Genomic DNA, 10655 nt, shown 5'->3' on the forward strand with positions numbered 1-10655 from the left:
GTACCAAATAGAGCTCTGAAGAAGAAGAACGGTTACTCTCTCGGTATAAAATCACCGGCAACAAACAAACGAGGTCGTTCGAAGTTTTTCTCAGAAAAGCAAAGGACGCAGAAAAAGTAAGAAGAAGGAAGGCTCTCAAGAGAATGCAGTAGAAAAAATACAAAAAGAGGTACAGTGCCCTATTTATAGCAGGACAGCCCCTCGGAAAGCCAAACCAACAGCCATGTTATCAATGAAACGACATATTGCCTGGGGATACACAGGGTCGGCGGCTCGCCATAAATGCCTTTTTTGGCTTCCGCACCCCCACTCGCCACGTGGCCAAGTTAGACGAATGGACTTTTTCAATTTTCAAAAACCCAGTTATTTTTAACCCGTCCATTTTTTGGGCAAAATAGGCAAGTTAAAAAGGGGGGCAATGTAGGGACCCCTCCCCTTGGGAAACACGTGGCACGCGGCTCATGGTGACGCGTGGCACGTGCTATCAGCCGGACCATCATCATCCGGATTCCCCTAAAGATATGTATGGTGCGGCTATCCTATCCGGAACCCCTCAAGGAAAGACAAACAACGTTTCAGCTTCTCCTATCCAAGGAAGAGCAAACGACGCTGGCAGAGCGTAAACACCCGGATAGTCTCCACAAACACATCCGGATATTCAGCATGGTCCATCCGGATATAAATCGTCTGGATGGTCAATTAAAGTAAAGCGAGTCTTACACGCAATTACAACAAGCAGCCATGGCCCACATCCCATCACCTGCAGAATGAGAAGACAAGAGGAAGTGACAGCAAGTCACTTCCCACGATCATTCTACATAATCGCTTCCCACGATCTCTGACAGCCGCATCACCTACCATGGTCTCTGACAGCCATTCGTAGGATGATAGTGCTCCTACTAACACCTATTGTCATCATCACAACAGAAAATATCTCCCCATCATTAATGAGAGGAACAGTACCCCTGAAGCTGTATATATATGACTTCACACGAGGAAGAAAGGGATGATCTCCTGGTAACCTCTTGATAACTAGTAAAAGGCCAACTGCCTCATATATCTTACTCTCTTACTATGGCTAACAACATCATCGGAGGGTGCATCCGGACACCCTGTCCGGATGCCTTTTTGCAGGTACAACCACTGAATCAAGAACCCCTTGTGTGTTGAGAATCACGTGTCCATCCATCTAGCATCAACGTGGCCCACCTGATACGCGAGGTGACAACAGTGATGACTTTGAACTTAGTGAAACCATGAAGGTTATAGAGCCTAATATTCACTCAGTTTGTCTTATCCCATAACCTTGTTGGAGAACTTTGCACATTGCTAAATGAGCATCACTTGCATGAAGGGGAGATGTCAAAAACACATTATTACCATTAGATTAGGCGTATACTTTTTTTTTTTACTTTTTGCCTCTCTAAAATTAATATCTAGATTTATCCCCCTTAAGCTATTTTTCTGGCTTTGTGATCCTTGATCCAGGTTTGTTTGGTCCTGTAAGGGATGTTTATTTATTTGGCATGCAATCACATGGGACACAACAACAAAATGTTTGTAATGTCCAATATCGAATGGAAAAGAAAGTTTTTTGTATTATATACGCATGAATTCCTCTTAACCTTGTAAATTCATTTTAAAGCCGTGAGAGCTCCTCATGTGCGAGTTGTTACAAATGACATAATTGTCACGGTCTCCCATACTTACCATTTATGAAGTTTTTTTTACCTAAAGCTGCCATTTTTAAGGTATGATTATTCATAAAATAAATTTTAGAGAAGATTCTGTAATTATTTCTAAATTTACTGGCACATTTCAATTTTCGACAGCCATGCTCTGATGAAATTTAAAAGCATCCTACACAGATGAGTCAGATGACTGACCTCGCTCAAGATTGGGCCGAAATTAGAGGCCCAATTGAACAGGCCTACACTTGGGCTCATATCTGCAGCCTGGGCCATCATATGTACCAACAGTGGTCTGAGAATCTTCTTTACAGAGCAAAGTTTCCCAAAGGCTCAAAAAGCCTCTCAACACCATATGATTTTTCTTATATTTTTTTCTCAAAGAAGGGGGGAGGATTAAAATTAAATTATATAATTAGATCATAGTTAAAATAAATAAATAAATAAACAAGTCCAAGTGGAAACCCTAGTTATGGTTAGGCTCTGGCATGCCTGCACACATGCCATGATGTAAAATAATTTTGAGTCTTTGGCAATATTAAGTTATTTATTTGTAAATATATATATATATATATTTTTTTCGCTTTTTGTTATAAATTAAAAAGAAAAAAAAAAGGACAGAATCATTAATATGGAAAAGATGTATGGGGTAAGCTAGGTGGGTGTTTTGTGAGTAGACCCCAGAGCAAGTGGTTCATGTAGTTTGCTTGAGAAAAAACTAAAAACCGAGAATGCCCCACCAAACACTGCCTCATTGTTTGGTAAGGTAAAGTGAGAAAGTTTGTAAAAATACAAATCCAAATCTAAGAACACCTTCACATGGTTTGGTGAAGTCCTCAACCTCAATGCTTATCTACATGTGTATGCCTAAATCATCACCCCACCTTCTCTTTTCCTTCAATGGACATTAAAAAAAAATCCCAAGAAATGAAAAGGAAAAATAAAATAAAAATAAAGGTAGAAAATAAGAAGAAAGATCAATTGGGATTTTTATTAAATAGAAAAAATGGCCTTTCTTATTTTACAAACATTAAATGTCATTTCTCTTTTGAGCCTAATAATAATTTTTTTTTTAAATATTTTTATACTTTAGGAGTTGAAAATGTGGAAGGTTTTTTTCACATGATTTCATCATATTTTGGACAATGGGACCATGTGAAGGGGCTTTAAGTAACATCAAGGAGATAACCACAAAGTGGCATATCCTTTCAAGGAAGCAAATGGGGTGGTTCCCAACTTCCCATCACCCACATCCAAATTTCAAATTAATCTCTAAAAAAAATCATATTTAGTGAATGTTTGAGACCTACAAACAATCTCAAAATGTGTTTGAATCAAATTAAGCAAGCCTTAGGAAGGGTGCAAAGCCATTATGCTCTCCTTTTGCTTAGAATTAGCCTTGGATTCTCAGTTGGATCCACCTTTTTTTTCCCTCATGCAACCATGTGCTAGCTATTACTACTACAATCATGCCTTGATCTGAATTATACCACAAAAAAACAACCCCAATAATCATATCTCATTAGAATTATAACATCGAACACAACCCTCTTTCCATAGTTGCGGGGTCAACAAGTCATGACTTTATTTTGACTTATGCAAGAGAAAAAAAATACGTTATAAGTGTGTTTTTTTTGCCCTTTTTTGGTACTAGAAGTACTAAAAGACACGAAATTTTGTTGGTACAATGACGATCAACCCTTTACGAGAGCACGATTATTATGTCTAGTTTTGGGTGAGCGGGACTAGAAAATTATGGTTCATAAGCTAATGAAAGTGAATGATGTGGTTCACATGGTGGTAGGGTTAAGTTGGTAATAGATTTAGGTTTCAAAATGGGGTGAAATGAATCCAAAATGTGGCCTTTAATTAGTGCCAAGTCTGCAGGGGATGAGTAGATTTTAAGTATAAGTAATGCAGAGAAATGAAATTATGGGGGGATTGCAATGACTGATATCTGAAAGAGGCATCATCATCAGTGTATGGGTTTGTGTGTTCTTGTTGGAGGAAGCTCTTCTGTCACTGAAAATGATTGCTGGTTTCATTGAACTTGATCAGTATCACTCATAGATTGTATCAAATGATTTTTCTTTTTTTTTTTTCACATTTAAAAAAATTAAGTTGTCTATTAATTCAAAATTTTGATTGTTGAATTCTTGTATTTAGGCTTAATATGTATGTCATGTTTCATCCACACCCACCCTCACCACATGGAGAGATACCATTTAAAGGAGAAGAGAAATAAACGGGGGAAACAAGCATACAAATTACAAAGAGATGGTTTGAATACACGACCTCCCATCAAATCAAACATCAAACTGTAATATCATATTAAATAATTAATTTTCTAAAAATCTTAATTTTATACTAAACTATCAATTAATTCAAAATTTTAATTTGTTAAATAATGAAATAATAGTTTATGGACCAAATTTTTTTTTTTTCAATATGAAATTTTAATATAATATAGATATTTATTTTCTAAATCCATGAAAATTTAAGATGCGGCTTGGATATATTTACTATTTTTTATTTTTTTTTAAATTATACAAAGAATTAAAAAAAATTACCTTAGATTCTTAAAACTCTTCTATCTTTTATATATGACTTTATATTTTAGAAAAAAATAAAATAAAAAATATTTATTTCCCTCTACATAGCATCAAAATGCTATAGTATAAAAGGTTTTCAAAAAATTATAATATAAGATTTGAAAAAAAAAAGAGGTAATTAAAAAAAAAACAAAAATTGACCAAACACATATTTAAAAAGCCCAAAAGGTGGCTTAACATGCTTGTCAAGGGGTAGAGTGTCTAACACCTTGTAGACAAGGATGCCACAAAAATACAAGACCAGAATAATTGAGATAGAAAAAAAATATTAAAAATGGTCTAATCAAAGAGGGAGAAACAAACAAATAAACACAATCAAGAAGGAAATCTTATTGATTACAAGAATGAAAGAAAATTTAGAAGTGATATTGTAGAGATAGGAGGTTACACATAATAAAGCCAAAAGAGAAATCATCAAAGTGCTTTTCTTGTGAGTTAAGGTGCCAACTGCCTCAGTCTAAATCAATAAAAAGTCTCAAACTATGAGTTTCCTATCATTGACTCACTCAACCTTGTACCTTAAGTTGTGTTTTCCGGTTTTCTCTACTCGTTTTCCACTTTTTTATTTCTCTTATAATTGCTAATTTGATTTTTCACTTTTTTACATTTTTTTTTTTTTCATGTTTTGATATCCAAAATGTTGTTTCTTAACTATACACACTCATTCATATAAATATTATTTGTTTTGGGTTGATCTTCGACCTTTGTATAGGGATTTGTTCGATCTCGTTAAAGGTATTTATCTGTTTGGCCCCATAATCATATAGATATAATAAGAATGTTATATCTGTATAAAGGTGTTTATAATATCTTAAATCGAATATGAGAGAAAGTCTCAAATATTATATAAGTATGGACTCTTCTTAACATTGCAGATACATTTTAAAGTTATAAGACTTTTTTAGGTCCAAATGGTATCAGATCATTTGTAGTCAATTATATAGATATTATCTGTTTTTCTAAATGTTTTTAGTTCTATTTAATCAATTTTTGAGGAATAAAAAGCTTTTTCTTTTTTTCTTTTAAGTTCAATAAAAATTTTAATTCCTAATGGGTAATTTTGTTTAAAATCTTATAGCTTAAAAGTAACTTAATATGAAATCAAGTAATATTGCTTTTTGAAAAATACTACGTGCTGCTTTATGTAAAAAGTTTTTTTTATATATTTAATAAAAATTTTACTATACTCATTGTGTCCCCTTTAAAAATTGTAACTTTGAAGCTAAAAACAAGAAATTATTCAAATTGAGACCTAACTTGATTTGAAACAACTTTTGAGTTTTGTAATTAATAGTAGAAATAGAGATGATCTTTGTTGTTGTGCAATTGATTTTATATTTTTATAATTAAAAATTAAAATTTAAAAATATTTTTATTAAAAAATAATAATTTTAAACATTTTGCTTCTATAAAATCTATTTTAAATTTATTTTAACATAGATAAATTACAATTAAAAATACTAGTCCAAACATTGAAAATTATATTAAAAATTGAGATACTCGGTGTTTTTTTTTTCTCCACTTAATTATAAGTAGAACTTAAAATTAAATAGTACTTAATAGTATTAAGTATTAGGTTGTTTTTTTTTTTGTAATATTTTATTGTTGTTAAGTATTAAAAAGTAAAGAAAATTTAATATTTTATTTTTTTTCGTTTAAAAAAAGTCAAATGTTTTGATTTTTTTTTATTCGACAAAAAAATTATAATAAATCATAAAAAAAAAATAGAAAAACAAACGACATAATGTCTGAAAGCAAATTACTTTAAATAAAAAGCTAAAAAAACAAACACCTTCTATATTATAATCATTTTATCTTATTGTTTAGAAATTAACTTTTCTTTATTTCATCTTATTAATTAATATATTTTTCTTTTTGTCATGATTTTAAAAATTGACTCCTGGGATTTTTAAATATCTTTATCCTTGAAAAGTGAAAGGGAATTAATTTTAAAATCGAAAACATTGAGGACAGTTAAAATTGGTACGAATATACTCATGTTTGGCATTTAAAAAACAATCTTATAAAGCTTGGAAAGATTCTCTTATTTTAAATTTTACAATCATGGTGGGTATTTGGCTTAGATTCAAAATGATAGCCCATTTGACCCCAATTTATGCACTTTTCACCACTACACTTAAGCCCTAAACAATATGTTGACTATATTTATGAGAAAAATATTTTCCACTCTTTTATTAGAATAATATTATGTTTGGTTTCTTGGAAAATTTGAAAGAAAATATAAGGAAAAGAAAATAGAAAGAAAAAAAAAATAGTTTATCATTGATTCATTATTTTATTTTATTTTATAAAAATTCTTTTATTATCTTGGACATTAGATGTTACCAATGTTTTAAAAAAAAAAATTGTTATATTAAACAATTTTCAATTAGACCCAAGTTTTTTTTTTTTTTACTTTTTCTCTTTTTAATTCAATTATTTTTCTAGAAAATGATGGATAGATTTAAAATCATAAAAAAAAAATAAAATAAAAAAAAAAAAAAGCATTATTAAAAAGAAGAGTTGTCAATTTCCTCCATGTACTTGATCCACTTTGGCAGACAATTTGAAATTATGGAATATAATTTAAACATAATTTAATTATAATAATCCCCCACACTCGATTACACATTGACCCTTTATTTGATGACATGTCAATAAAAAATATATCAAATAATTTTTTTCCCCAAAAAAATAATAATAATTTGACGACACGTCATCTTCCTAATCTTTAATTAAAGTTAGACACCGACCAAACAAAACACATTTAATTTATTTAAAATAGTTGTAATAATGCAACTCTTGCTTGCTATGACACCTAATCCACCTCTTTCGCTCTCCAAATTATACTTAAAATCCCTGATGTCGGTCTTTTGGGCGGTTCTTTGATGTAATCATGTTATTTTGTATGTACTTGATGTTGATTTTTTTTTAAATTATTATTATTATTGTTATTATTAATAATATTAAGACCGAGATTAGATAATATGAACCTATCAAGGATGACATGCTACAAATATTTAGTCAAAGAATGCATGCACCTTTTAAAATAAAATAATAAAAAAATGCATGCAAAATATGATTGGAGGGAAGCTATTATTGGTAAATTTTTAGGCTATGTTTGGGTCGGGATAATTTGAGATAAAATACAAAAGAAATAAAATGATGAGGAAAAATAGGAGAAAAATAAATAAATTTAACTTAGATAAAATATTTTTTAAATATTAGTTTAAATTCATTTAACTTATTTTTTTCCTTTTAAATAAAAATTAAATAATTTTGAGATTTATAATTTAAAAAAAAAAAACTAATTTTAACTTCTTTCACATTTTTCACGATGAAATCAAACATAAGACCATTTTTCATAGTATTTTTTCTTTCTTCCAAATTTTCATATAGCCCTAGGAAATGTTTGGATTCGTTTTTAGAAATTAAAAAAAAAAAAAATTAAGTTACATGATAATTTGAAATAATTGTGTCAAATGATTAAAATTTTCCCATTTTGGAAAAGTAATCTCCTTATCTTTGAAATTATAAACATTTAACCTTAAATAGATCAAAATACCCTTGATGCTATTTTATAAAAAATATATAAAAATGCATGTAAAAAGGCCAAAAGGAGGGTATTTTTGTGTAAAAAAATATTGAACTTGTTTGGTAATTATTTTTTAAAATAGTTTTGAAAAACAATTTTTGAAAACTATTCTTCAATGTTTTATACAAAAAAAAAAAAAGGTTTGTTTTGAAGTCTAAAATATTTTTAATCCGTATTAAATATTTTTAAATATGCTTTAAAATTAATTTTATATTTAGTTTTTTTATTTTTAATCATTCTACGTATTTATATAATTATTTAAAAAAAATTATCAGAAAATAAATAAAAATAATAAATAAATAAAAACAATAACCAAAAATTATTATATGAAAACACCATGTTTTCATATATTTATTATCAAACATATTTTCTTGATTTTTAATTTTATTTAAAAAAAAAGCTATGAAATTACATAATTTCATACTTACAAAAATTTTAATAATATGAATATTTCCATTTATAATTTATAATTTTTGGCTCTGACACAGATAAAACCAATATATATATAATAAAAAAAATAAATCCCAAGAAGCTTATATAAAGCCTTTTATTTTAAGTCATCTTACTTCATCGATATTCAAATTTCTGCCAAGTGTTAGGCGAACAATTTTTTGTTTTATTTTATTTTTGAAAATTATTTTAAGCTACTTTTTTTATTTTTATATTGGAATTGAAGGATGGGACTGATTTAAGACTTACAAAATCCCTGAGATTAATTTTTAAAATTTTTTTGTCACTTTCAATTTTGTGCTAAAGTGATGTTTTGAAATTAAATTTAAATTGAGGGACACAATTCTAGCAGATGTAACATCAAAATATTAAAAAGGGAATGATATTCAAAACTTTCAACTGGGTTGATTGTGATATTGGGCACTCATGCCTGAATATTTAAGTATATAGACAAAGGCATCTCGCTAATCATATTGAAAATTTCATCATTTCGTATAGAGGGAGACTACTATGAAACCATCATGTCATGTCCATGCATCATCTTACATAAATATGTATATAATACTTCCAAGGACTTGTTTTATATTACCTAAAACTCACACTTAGCTATCATACCAAAAAGTAACCATCAATGGTATAATTTTTATTTTGTTGTATTTTGATAACAATATTGATTTTTTATTTCTTTCTCTTTCAATCTCTTTTATTTTATTTAAGTTTTATTTATTTTTATTTTATTTTAAGGTTATGTTTGGTTCCAAAAAATTTGAAGAAAAGAAAATAAAAAAAAAAAGTGAATAAAAAAAAAAAAAAGGTTCAAAGTCAATAGATTATTCTTATATATTTATTCAAATCCATTTCACTTATTTTTCTCCATTATATAAAAATTAAAATAATTTTAAGATACATAATTTTTTAACTAATTTTAATTATATTTGATTTTATTTAATATTTTTCATAGTGAAATTATCTCATAGTAAAACCATGAGGAAACCATTTTCCTTATCATCTTTTTATTTTCTTCCTACTTTATGGGAAGCTCATACTATATTTGCTTTTAGGAAAGTTTGAAGGAAAATATAAGGGAAAAAAAGAAGAGTAGAAAGAAAATAAATTTAAAGTTAATAAATTATTTTTATGTATTAGTTTAAACTTTTTTCATTTATTTAATTCTTCTATGTAAAGATTAAATAATTTTAGAATCTAAAAATTTATTAATAATTTTAATTATATTTTTTTACATTTTTCATAGTAAAACCAAATATAAAAAAATTATTTTTCTAACAATTTGTTTTCCTTTCTTTAACAATTTTTTTAGGAACCACATATAGACTTAAAATTTTGAATAATCAACTATAAGATAAAGTAAACTAGAAAGTATGAGCAATAATTGGAAAAAACAAAGTGAGAGATTGGATTTTACGAAATGGTAAAAGAAAATTCGGTGGTTATCAACAATATAAAATCAATTAATATTATTTTTGTTGTAGTTTCTTTCAAAAAAATTTAAGCACCAAATAAAGGCAAATTTAATTAGAAAGTATGTGCAATAATTGGAGAAAAAAAAAGAGATATTGGATTTTACCAAATGGAAAAGAGAAATTGGAGGTTATTTTGGGAATTGATATGGTGAAATTTTGAAGTAACAAGTTTAGTCCATTATTTCTAAATTTTTTCCCTAATGTATTGGGTATTGTAATTTGTAATGCTACAAGAACAAAATGCAACAAATAATAAGAAGAGGAAAAATAATTAGCAACATATTTAGGGATGACAATAGGACGGGTATTAAAAAAACTCACTCTATTATAATTCCTAAACATATTATGCTCTTTTTAAAATAATTTGTCAATACCATGCATATTGACATGTAAAGATTTGTTTCATGTTTTGATTCATTTTTTTTGTGATATGGTTATATTTTTCATAACCGCACATTTTCATATCTTAATCATATTTTAGGTGACTAGATTTTTTTATATATTTTGCATGGTTTGAATTAATTTCTATAGAACCAAAAATTTTACTTTGAATTTAATAAGAGTTACTTTTTTTGTTTACCTAATTTTGTTAAATGAATTTTTGGCTTAAAAAAAAGTAATTAACATGAAAGAAAAAAAAAACTCGTTTCTAAATTATGGCATTAACTACAAGTTTCGTTTTTAGCGAAAGAAGCTACTTGAATTAATTTTATGGTCGAATTCAATCTCGTTGTTTTAAACCCGATTTCCATCTTATTGTTATAATTTATTTGTAACTTAATACCACTTATTTATATTTTTATTTGACGGTTTAGATTTCATCTTAGGG

The sequence above is a fragment of the Vitis vinifera genome, chromosome 1 (genome assembly GCF_030704535.1).
Source record: "Vitis vinifera cultivar Pinot Noir 40024 chromosome 1, ASM3070453v1".
Classification (NCBI taxonomy): Eukaryota; Viridiplantae; Streptophyta; class Magnoliopsida; order Vitales; family Vitaceae; genus Vitis; species Vitis vinifera.